Source organism: Mesocricetus auratus, unplaced genomic scaffold (genome assembly GCF_017639785.1).
Source record: "Mesocricetus auratus isolate SY011 unplaced genomic scaffold, BCM_Maur_2.0 Super-Scaffold_100003, whole genome shotgun sequence".
Taxonomy (NCBI): Eukaryota; Metazoa; Chordata; class Mammalia; order Rodentia; family Cricetidae; genus Mesocricetus; species Mesocricetus auratus.
The window spans coordinates 87,070,525-87,076,524 of NW_024429188.1; the positions used below are offsets into that span (position 1 = coordinate 87,070,525).

General features: G+C 39.6%; 1 long non-coding RNA gene across 1 annotated transcript in view; it reads right to left on the reverse strand.

The window, feature by feature from the left end:
• LOC121139858 overlaps positions 1 to 5,478 on the reverse strand; it is a 130,370-nt gene extending 124,892 nt beyond the window's left edge. Inside the window, exon 1 of the long non-coding RNA XR_005876694.1 lies at positions 5,424 to 5,478. This is a non-coding gene — a long non-coding RNA (uncharacterized LOC121139858). The remainder of the gene's footprint in view (positions 1 to 5,423) is intronic.
• Positions 5,479 to 6,000: the final 522 nt, after the last annotated feature.

Genomic DNA, 6,000 nt, shown 5'->3' on the forward strand with positions numbered 1-6,000 from the left:
AAGATCCCTAAGAAATCTTTATGCACAGTAAATACTGAGAAGAATTATATTTAAAGGATTGTATCATCTGATAGCCTAATAACCTGTATGAATCGTTCATTGTGAATTACTTTCATAGACAACTCCAACAAGTCATTCACTGAATCACTCTCTCACTCACTCATTGACTTACTCACTCAAGAGTTGCTGATCTAAAAAGTGTCTGAGTAGTTTGCTAGGAAAAAAAACCTCACATTCTATCAAGATCTTAAACTAGAGGAATCCCTCACTAATGGTAAACTACAAGGAAGCCTGACAGACTCAGAGGGATACTTTGAATGTAGGTAAAGGGAAATAGTAAACAAGTCACACCATGTGTTGTAAGTGGTCACTTATGATATCAATGTATAGGGTTGACTTGTGCTACTTAATCAAATCCCTGATCCTCATAAATTCTATTCCTACCCACTCAACCTTCTTGCTGTTCTACTCATCTACTTGGTCAGAGGAGGCTGGTTTAAAGTATAGGTCTCTGTATAAGATTTGATAAAGTTTGGAATTGTATATGGGTCCTCAAGTTCATTCCATTGATCAATGTGCACATTTCAACCCTCATCAGAGAAGCCTTTTTATTTCATTAGATGATAATTAACACAGAGTCAGAGCTGGTTAGAGTGTAGAGAACAAAAGACAGCAGAATATTCAGCCCTGGATGGGACATCTATATCACACCCTGTCCTCTGATTAGTTCAGGAACTATTGAGGAAGAAAGAGTACAAAGATCTTTTTTTTTTTATTTTAATTTCAAATAGCATGTTTTACATGTCAATCCCAGGTCCCTCTCCCTCCCATCCTCCCTCACTCCCCCATCCCCCCAGCCTCCCCCCCTATTGCCAATTCCTTCCACATAGGGGATATCTAGAGTCTGTCATTTCACTCAGGGCAGGGTCCAGGCACTCCCCTAAGAGTCCAAGCTGAGAGAGCATCCCTCTTGTGCTATGGGCACACGATGTCTGTTTGTATTCCAGGGATAAACACTGATCCACTGCTCAGGGCCCCATAGGTTGCCCAGGCCTTCTCACTGACACTCACATTCGGGGGTCCAGATCAGTCCCATGCTGGCCTCCCCACTATCGGTCTGGGGTCCAAGAGCTCTTCCCTGTTCAGATCAGCTGTCTCTGCTGGTTTTGCCAGCCCATTATTTACCAATTTGCTGATCACTCCTCTCTCTCTGTCACTGGGTTCCTTGGGTTCAGTTCAGTACTTAATTGTGGGTGTTTGCCTCTGCTTCCATCAGTCACCGGATGAAGGCTCCCGGATGGTTATAGACATCAAGTTCATTATCAGGAATGGGCATTCAAGGTGGTCTCTCCACTATTGCTTAGCTTGCCAATTGGTGTCATCCCTTTAGATCACTCGAGGTTGCTCTGGTGCCTGATCTGTATTCGATCCTATGATTCCCTCTTCCCCCTATTCTACCCCCCACTCAACCTTCCTGTTCCCCCATGACCTACTCTCTCTTCCTCTTCTCCCCCTCTATTCTTCCCAGCTCCCACTCCCCCCACCCCTTGCTGTGTTCCCCATCCATTCAGAGGATCTTGCCTCATTCCTCTTCTCTTGCATACTATGCACATCTTTTAGGTTCTTTCCTGTTTCCCAGACTCTCTATCAGTGGAAGTGCAGACTGGCACTATCCTGATCCATGTCTAAAATCCATATATGAGTGAGTACATGCCATGTCTGTCTTTTTGTGACTGGATTACCTCACTCAGGATGGTTTCTTCCAGTGCTATCCATTTACCAGTGCAAAGATCTTAAGAGTCTCACGCTAGATGGATACAAGGAAACGTTTTCTGAACACAGGAGAGCAACTGTAACTTTGGACCCACAGTGGTGTGGAAGCATGCACAAGACCTAGTAAAGTTACAGCCAGGTACAATGCCAGCATGTACAAAGGGGACTATCATGAGTCCCCCATAACTGATAAGCTCTGGGCAAGTGATGGCTGTTGGGAGAGGGAAAGTTCGTTTTCTTGAAGAATATATTATCAGCACAAGCACAAACTTAATAGTTTTTTTTTAAAGAAAGGGAGGATACAATGTTTGGTAGAAAAGGGCATGGGAGGATCAGGGGCAAGATGGAGGGGCAAATATGATCAAAAGGCATGTATGAAATTCTCAATTAATATTTAAAAAATTAGTAAAATGTGTCAAGAAGCCTTATGAAACATTACTGGTTCATAAATGGATTAAAGTATAATTTAAATAAAAGAATTGATAGGATCCCTACATCTGCTCATCTGTACTCCCTTGGAGAAATGACAAATCTGACTAAAATACTACAGCATGAACATTTATATAATAATGAAACTAAGGAGAAAAAGCAAGGAACCCGTGTGGTAGTGTTGGGGATATTTTCCCACAAAGGAGGGAGCCAGGGTGAGGCCAGGCTTTAAATATATGTTTGGCTTTGTCCCAACTGGCTCCTATAGACAAACCAGATGTCAGCTACTGACTATTTTGAGTCCTACTCACCTATCAGCTGCAGAAAAAAAATAATCCATCCCTTTTGTAATATAACAGCAGACTTGGATTCCTTCAAAAGTGCAACCCACTGGCTTTTCACTTGGGAGGTGTGACACAATATGAAAAGAAATATGCAGAAAAGACTAAATGATGAATTAATTCCATTCTAAAGACAAAAAGCAACAAAGAACTTAATCTGAACACATTGCTAGATAATTTTGGTCAAATATTAGACTTTGACTCTTTTGTTTCAAAAAGCTTAACAGGAAAACATATAAACTTGATTTAACCTAGATTCAAACACTTGCAGCCAGTTTCATAGACAAGGAAAACAAGTGATTGATTGTGTGAAGTTCCATGAATAAATTATGAGACGTTGGGAAGGAGCCCCATCCAATTTATTGGAGGATGATAAGGTACAAAATATATGCAGAATTTGTATCATAAATAAACAAGCCTCCAACTTAGTTCATATTGAGGCCCTTAAAAACAACTCTAGAACAATTGTTCAAGTTAGTTTACCCCTTTTAAATATGGATAAAATTTGAGTCAATAGTTTATACAAAATTTTTGCTTCAACATAGACAAAATCAATTATTTGAATCTTTAAATGTATATTCCTTTTCATCTGATTTTAAATTCTTTTGAACACATTTGTAAAGCCTATCAAGAAAGAACTTTTATTGCCAATATACCTGTTCATGAAATTTTCACCACAAATACAGTGTTTAAGAAATAAATCTCCTGTGTTTCCATATCTTTGTCATCACTGAGTACATTTGAGTTTATATACTGTCAACAATGTGACTCTGTTCCCTTTCTTTCAGGACATAAAGGCTACAGGTATGCTACCATCAGTGGGCAGGCTTTTGAGGTTATGGTCTTGCTGTCCAAATACAGATCACCTCAGGATCTGCTCCAGCAGGAAGAATGGCCAAGGAAGAAGGAAATTGGGACAGTGACACTGCTTGCCAACCTCTAGTTTTGGCCTGAGCACTTCCTGGGAAATCAACTTTTCTGAACTCCAGCCTAGAAAGCGTAAAGTACTATCTGCCCAAGACATACTTGCTTTGAATTTCAAAGACATATTTTCTTTGATAGAACATGCCTGCCTTTTGTAGTGAGCTGTTGCGGTTTTCAGGCTTCAGGGTTACAACACTTCGGGCTGAGGATTTAAATGAAGACAAAGACAGCGGCTCATTCTTGCAAGGAGAATGGCATTTATTATAACGAGAGTGGAGCATTAAATACTGGTCAGGCACACCGGAAAATCACGAAGGTCAGAAGCCTACATTCCCAGGGTCCTCAGGCAAAGGATGGGCCAATAACAGGAATTAGCATTTAGACAATAAGGATGGACAGAAAGCAGGAACTTGCATTCAAGCTATACTGGGAGGAAGGGATAAGAGGTGATTAGCTAGAAGCTCCTAGTCACAAGCTGGTCAGCAGACCCCCAAGGGGGAATGGTGAAATACCTTTGTCATTTTTCTAATTCTCTTGGAATAATCTTTGTCCCAAGTTGACTTCTATTTCTAAATCTTCCTTCATTCAAAACTAGAGCCCTGTGTTGCATTTATCACCATTTTCTTTATGTTTCAAATCCTGTGGTGATATATTGTTTATGATTTATTGAAGCCACTGGAGATCAAAATAGCAAAACAGCCATGCTAATAATCCAAAGAAGCCAGGCAGTGGTGGCATACACCTTTAATGCCAGAACTCAGAAGGCAAATGCAGATGGATCTCTGTGAGGTCAAGGACACCCAGGGCTACAGGAAATTGAATCAGTCTAAAAGGGTAACAGAGCTCAGGCCTGTAGTCCCAGGACTCATGGGAGGTATTTAAGACAGGAACAGGGTCTCAGAGCTGTCTCATTCATTCTCCAGCCACATTAATAATAGGAAGGCATAGATTCTCCAGCCATGCTGAGGAGAAATGAGCAGTCTGAGGCTTGGTGGAGAGTTTGTGGAGACAGGATTAGCCCTTTCAGTCTGAGACAGAGGTAAGAGCCAGTGACTTGACTGCTTTGCTTCTCTGATCTCAGCTTGAAGCTTGAACCCATCACTGGGTCTTTCATTTATCATGTTACAAATTCTTGTTATGTTCTCTACTGTATTGAACACTCACATGCCATCATTCAGATGGGTAGTGCTTACGTGTGTACATACATATACACACGCATATATGTATATATTAATTTAAATATCTAAATTTGTATATATTTTAGAAACCTTCACAGGTATTTGTTTCAGATACAAATAAATTCTACTAAAATACTACAAATGGTTTTGGAAAGATGTATTTATTACATGCATATGAGTGTTTTACTTGAATTTATATATGGTCCCATTGGTATGACTGTCGCCCTCAGAGAATATGGGAATCCCCTGGAACTGGAGTTAAAGATGGTTGTGAGCAACCATGTGGATGCATGAAATCAAGCATGGGTCCTCTACAAGTGCTGTAAACAACTGAGCCATATCTCCAGCCCCTACAAATGATTTCTAGTTGTGACATAGGGAAATGTAATATATAAGCTATATTGCAATTTTAATGTTAGTCTTAATGAAACAGCAGCAAATGTTATTCAGTTTATTTCTAGTTGTTCACCTTGTGCATAAATAATAACTGTCTAAATCTATTTGTATATTTTAGAGACACCAATCTCTATGTATATATGTTTATATATTATGCTTATGGTGCTATCACTGTAAAGCATGGTATTATTTTTTCATAAATGGGCTCTCAAATAGTTTTCATTCAATTGCTGACACCCCCACCAATAAGTTAGACCCATAGTCACCAGCTTACTACTCTTCTCCAAAAAAGAGCTCCATTTCCTGGTCTGAATTTCTAGCATCTAAATTTTCTTTTCTTGTTATTACAAAGAAAGGAATGAATAGAAAATTATGGTCATACCTTGCACTTGCTCACAGCATGCTCTCTGTGCCTTTTAGCTGACATTAGTGTACAGTTGGTTTCCTTAGAAACTTATGTAACAGATTGCAGAACCTCTTTTAGAACCATTGAAAAATTTAAAGGGCCATACCCTCTTCTCCTCTGGACAATTTAAAAATATTTAAACAAAAACTGCTTGGATTTTACATGGCAAGGACACTATAATAAGGTTTTCTACAGCAACAATGTAAGATGTTGGTAGCAACAAAAATGTCCTCTGAAGCATATGTTTATATACACATATAGGTACATAGAAAACCATGCACATATGGGAAAAATCAAGACCTAAATTTCTCTTTCTGGCTTGCTGACTAGGCTCAAGATCAAAGGCTTATCATAGATTTTTAAAAAGAAGTGATATGATGTGCACACTCTCATAGGGTCATACTAGGTAACAATGCTCCTGGCAGGTATTCAGGGCTCTTGAGCCATGCACAGCATTTGAAGCATCTCACATCTGCTAAAACAACACTTTCTTCCTTAGAGGTTACCCCCTTCTATGTTTTCTATGATGCCACACTGTCTTCAATAGCTTAGC